The sequence below is a fragment of the Podarcis vaucheri genome (assembly GCF_965113315.1).
Source record: "Podarcis vaucheri genome assembly, chromosome: 3".
Lineage (NCBI taxonomy): Eukaryota > Metazoa > Chordata > Lepidosauria > Squamata > Lacertidae > Podarcis > Podarcis vaucheri.
Window position 1 is genome coordinate 128,872,005 of NC_138761.1, and position 6,000 is coordinate 128,878,004.

Genomic DNA, 6,000 nt, shown 5'->3' on the forward strand with positions numbered 1-6,000 from the left:
ACATTTCTCCCAACCGTTGTGAGGTGCAGCCCATCACTTGCCAGAAGTCCATCTTCAAGAAACTGCAGTCCGTGATCTAAGAATCCAAACCGTTCCTGTTTACACCATTTGCGAAGCCAGCTGTTCACTTCCACTATTTTCCCCTCTCTCCCTGGGCCACGTCGTTCAACTGGGAGGACAGACGAGATAACAATTTGTGCATTTAGTTGCTTCAATTTCCTGCCGAGAGCCTCGTAGTCTCTTTTGATCTTCTGGAGGCTATTGCTTGCAGTGTCATTGGTTCCCACATGAACCAAGAGGAAGGGGTATTTGTCAGTGGGTTTTATGATTCCTTGCAGTCGTTCAGTTACATCTTGGATCTTAGCCCCGGGGAGACAGCACACTTCCCGAGACATCTTGTCAGGCCCACAGATCACTGCTTCTGTTCCCCTCAGTAGGGAATCCCCAATCACCACTACACGCCTCCTCTTGGGTTTGGTCGGAGTTCTTCCATGAGCTGTCCGTTCCAAGGTCACCTGCACATTCCCTAAGGACTGACTTTGCTGCTCGTCTTCATATACCTGATCGACTGTAATGAGGGAGAGATCCTCAAATGGAGTCTGCTCTTCGTCTTCCATGCTAGGGGAGAGGACCTCAAAGCGATTGTGTATTTCTAAACAATCAGACTGAACCCTGGGCCTCCTACTTCTTTGAGTCACGTTTCTCCATATATCTGGCTCCTGTGTTGGTGAACTATCCTCTTTCTCAGGGAAGTCCCCTGTATCCTCCTTGGTGGGGACGGTGTGCTCTGCTGCTTCCAAGAAGAGCTCCAGCTCTCTAATTCTTTGGAGCGTAGCTACACGTTCCTCCAGTTGCAGGACTTTGTCTTTTAAAAGGGCAATCAACATGCAATTGCTGCAGGTAAAGCTGCCTGCAACCTTTGGCAAGATGGCAAACATTGCGCAGGAATCGCAGGCGACTGCAGCTGTTCCCTCCCCTTCCATCTTGAGATTGTGTTGTTGGGGGTGGCTTGAGATTGTGTTGTTGGGGGTGGCTTGAGATTGTGTTGTTGGGGGTGGTCCTCCATCATAAAAAGCTTGAAGACAGGACAAATAACTTCCCCCACAAAAAAACAACAACCTAGGTCTCCCCCAACAAACGTTTGAGACTAGCTCCCCTAAATTTAAAAGTCATTAGCTAAGAAGAAGCTAGGACACAAGCAGCTGGGGCCATACCTAGTTGAGGCCAAAATCAATCCCGTAGCTTTTCGGTTGACCCTCCCAGAAGGTTCCAGAATGCACCCGGTCTTTCATAGGTCGGTGCTTACGCCCTACAAAGCCCCACACAGGTTTCAGGAGCCAGGGACGGCGCCAGATCCACGCAGGGAGTCACCAAGGGGGGGGGGAAGTCACTGAGGGCCGCGACACTCAACGAGGTCACGGAAATTCTGGACTCGAGATGGGGGGAGGAGGGAGTGGAATACCCTCTCGCCAGAGAAGGTACCCCGGCCAGTGCCAATAGTTGGGTGCCGGACTATGCTCTGGAGGAACCTCTGCTTAAGGACGAGTTCCATGCACTCTTCCCACACAGGCCCATGCCAGCGGAGTATTTTGACGACTGGCTTTTTACGCCCACACTTTCAGGCAGCACTTTTCGGGGGTTCTCCTCCGCAGAGGAGACCACGCCAGAATCGAGCCCTCCAAGGGGATCGTGCTCGGGGGTGGACATGGACCGCTCTTACTGGTGGGACGACCAACTGGAAGAGGAGTGGCGCAGGAGATGGCTGAGAGGGCCCTGGCAAACAGCACCGTCCGAAGTAACAGGGGGAGGGGAGGACATGGATGTGTTGGGAGAGGACCTCAGTTTCGAGCACAAGTACACTGAACTGGAAGCAGAGGAGATCGACGTCGACGAACTGTATCCAACATCTACCCCGGCAACTGCGGAGCTCCCGGAACCTGCACCCGAGCAGCGGGAGGGGGGAAGGGGGGGCTTCGAGGGGGGGATGGATGTCAGGGGTACAGGGACAGAGGCACAGGGAAGGCAGGAGAAGGAGAGCGATGGAGAGGAATCCCAGGACAGCGAGGAAGAGGATGACGATGACGCAAGGGATTCCATGAGTCTCTCCAGCGAATGAGAGGATTCCCAGAAGGGGGCGCCCGTGGTCAGGGCAAGGGGAGCCCCAGGGGGAGAGTGTCAGGAGCGGGGGGGCCAGCAGGGGACCCCAAAGCGGCAGCTGGGAATCAGGGCCGGCTTCCCCACCAGAGCCCAGCGAAGGGGGGGAGGTTCCAGTGTGTCAGGGGAAACAGCTCCGGCAGCAGAGAAGGAGGAGGGCTCAGAGGAAGCCATTCTCCTGAAAGGGGAGGAGGGCAGTGAGGGGAGTAGCATAACTGTCAAAAGGAAGGTTAGAGTTCGGCGCGCGCGCCAAGTTCAAATGTAGAGGCGCGCGGAAGTACAGGGAGCCCGGAGGAGGAGCCAGGGCCCAAAGCACGCAGGAGGGGGGGAGAGCAGTCTGAGGATTCAGCGTCAGGAGAATCCCGAAGAAGCGGAACCCCAGCGGGCAGAAGGACCCTGCGGAAAAGGAAAGAGAGAAAGAGGTGGAGCAGCGTAAGCCTCTTAAACTGGTGTAGGGGAGTGACAGATTCAGAGGGGACTGCTACCGTCTAAGGTTAACAGACGTGGGGGCTGCGCGCCTCGGTTGTGGAGCTTACTATGAACTGCAATAAACGTCCTTGTATATAAGAAGAATTTGGCGTTGGTCTTTCGTGAGCTGAGACCTGAGGCAGCCCTGACAGTTAGCGTTAGGGTTAGGGTTAGGGTTACGGTTAGGGTTAGGGTTAGGATTGGGGTTAGGGTTAGGGTTAGGGTTAGCGTTTCGGTAAGGGTTAGGGTTGGGGTTGGGGTTAGGGTTAGGGTTAGGGTTAGGGTTAGGGTTAGGGTTAGCGTTAGGGTTAGGGTTATGGTTATGGTTATGGTTATGGTTATGGTTATGGTTACGGTTAGGGTTAGGGTTAGGGTTATGGTTATGGTTATGGTTATGGTTATGGTTATGGTTAGGGTTACGGTTAGGGTCAGGGTTAGGGTTAGGGTTAGGGTTGGCGTTAGGGTTAGGGTTAGCGTTAGGGTTAGCGTTAGGGTTAGGGTTGCGATTAGGGTTAGCGTTAGCGTTTCGGTTAGGGTTAGCATTAGGGTTAGGGTTAGGGTTAGTGTGAAGGTTAGGGTTACGGTTAGTGTTACGGTTAGGGTTAGGCTTAGGGTTAGGCTTAGGGTTAGTCTTAGGCTTAGGATTGGGGTAAGGGTTAGGGTTAGGGTTACGGTTAGGGTTAGGATTGGGGTTAGGGATAGGGTAAGGGTTAGAGTTAGGTTTAGGGTTATGGTTAGTGTCAGGGGTTCAGGAGCAGAGACGCAGAGAAGGGAGGAGACAGAGAGCGAGGGGGAGGAATACGAAGGAAGGATGAGTGGGGATGACGACCCGAGATCACCGAGCCTGTCCAGTGAGTCCGAGGATTCCCAGAAGGGAGCGCCAGCGGTCAGAGATAAGGGGGGAAAGCAGGGGGACACCCCAGGAAGAAGGGTCCAGAGAGGGATCAGAGAGCAGCAGTTGGAGATCGGGACCCACGTGCCCAGCCGGGAGCAGCGGGGAGAAAGGGGACCAGACATCGGGTTCTGGAGGCTTTCAGCAGGAGGGAGGGCATGGGTCAGGAGTAGTCACGCCCACCTCTGGGAGCGACGAAACGATCAAGAGGAAGGTAGAGAGTTGGGCGTGCGCGCCAAGTTCAAATGCAGCGGAAGCTGGCGCAGTAAGCAGCCCGGAGAGTGAGCCAGGTCCCAAAGCCCGCCGCAAGGAGGCGGAAGGGTCAGGGGGGTCCGCGTCAGAAGAGAGTAGGAGAGAAGAGACCACGGGGGGCAGAAGGACCCAGAGACGGAAGGAAAGGCGCAGGAGGTGGAGCAAGGCTAGGGTATTAAGCTGGTGTGCTAGAGGCGGAGACTCAGACGGGTCTTCGCCGGTCTGACATAGAAGACGTGGGGCTGCACATTGCAGTTTGGAAATGGAACCTGTAACCCAATAAAGACTCCTTTAACGTGAACGCTGGCTAACGTGGTCCTATGTGAGCTGGGACTGGGTAGCAGCCCTGACAGTTAGGGTTAGGATTAGCGTTTCAGTTAGGGTTAGGGTTAGGGTTGGGGTTAGGGTTAGGGTTAGGGTAAGTGTTAGGGTTAGGGTTTCGGTTAGGGTTAGGGTTAGGGTTAGGGTTAGGGTTAGGGTTACGGTTATGGTTAGGGTTATGATTGCGCTTAGGGTTCGGGTTCGGGTTCGGGTTAGCGTTAGCGTTTCAGTAAGGGTTAGGGTTAGGGTTAGGGTTATTGTGACGGTTTGGGTTAGGGTTATGGTTAGTGTTACGGTTAGGGTTAGGATTGGGGTTAGGGTTAGGGATGGATTAGGGTTAGGGTTAGGGTTAGGGTTAGGGTTAGGGTTAGGGTTAGGGTTAGCGTTTCGGTTAGGGTTAGGGTTAGGGTTATGGTTAGTGTTACTGTAAGGTTTAGGGTTAGGGTTTGGGTTAGGGTTAGGGCTAGGGTAAGGGTTAGCGTTAGCGTTAGCGTCTCGGTTAGGGTTAGGGTTAGGATTGCGCTTAGGGTTACGGTTAGGGTTAGGGTTAGTGTTAGCGTTTCAGTTAGGGTTAGCATTAGGGTTAGGGTTAGGGTTAGTGTGACGGTTAGGGTTAGGGTTAGGGTTAGTGTTACGGTTAGTGTTACGGTTAGGGTTAGGATTGGGGTTAGGGTTAGGGTTAGGATTGGGGTTAGGGTTAGGGTTAGGGTTAGCGTCTCGGTTAGGGTTAGGATTAGGATTAGGATTAGGGTTAGGGTTAGGGTTAGGGTTAGGGTAAGGGTAAGTGTTAGGGTTAGGGTTTTGGTTAGGGTCTCGGTTAGGGTTTCGGTTAGGGTTAGGGTTACGGTTAGGGTTAGGGTTAGGATTGCGCTTAGGGTTAGGGTTAGGGTTAGCGTTAGCGTTTCAGTTAGGGTTAGGATTAAAGTTAGGGTTAGTGTGACGGTTAGGGTTAGGTTTACTGTTAGTGTTACGGTTAGGGTTAGGGTTAGGATTGGGGTTAGGGTTAGGGATGATTTAGGGTTAGGGTTAGGGTTAGCGTTTCGGTTAGGGTTAGGGTTAGGGTTACGGTTAGTGTAACTGTAAGGTTTAGGGTTAGGTTTTGGGTTTGGGTTTGGGTTAGGGTTAGGGTTAGGGTTACGGTTAGGGTTAGGGTTAGGGTTAGCGTTAGCGTCTCGGTTAGGGTTAGGGTTAGGGTTAGCGTTAGGGTTAGGGTTATGGTTATGGTTATGGTTATGGTTACGGTTAGGGTTAGGGTTAGGGTTAGGGTTAGGGTTAGGGTTAGGGTTATGGTTATGGTTATGGTTAGGGTTACGGTTAGGGTCAGGGTTAGGGTTAGGGTTAGGGTTGGCGTTAGGGTTACGGTTAGCGTTAGGGTTAGCGTTAGGGTTAGGGTTGCGCTTAGGGTTAGCGTTAGCGTTTCGGTTAGGGTTAGCATTAGGGTTAGGGTTAGTGTGAAGGTTAGGGTTACGGTTAGTGTTACGGTTAGGGTTAGGCTTAGGGTTAGTCTTAGGCTTAGGATTGGGGTAAGGGTTAGGGTTAGGGCTACGGTTAGGGTTAGGATTGGGGTTAGGGATAGGGTAAGGGTTAGAGTTAGGTTTAGGGTTATGGTTAGTGTCAGGGGTTCAGGAGCAGAGACGCAGAGAAGGGAGGAGACAGAGAGCGAGGGGGAGGAATACGAAGGAAGGATGAGTGGGGATGACGACCCGAGATCACCGAGCCTGTCCAGTGAGTCCGAGGATTCCCAGAAGGGAGCGCCAGCGGTCAGAGCAAGGGGGGAAAGCAGGGGGACACCCCAGGAAGAAGGGTCCAGAGAGGGATCAGAGAGCAGCAGTTGGAGATCGGGACCCACGTGCCCAGCCGGGAGCAGCGGGGAGAAAGGGGACCAGACATCGGGTTCTGGAGGCTTTCAGCAG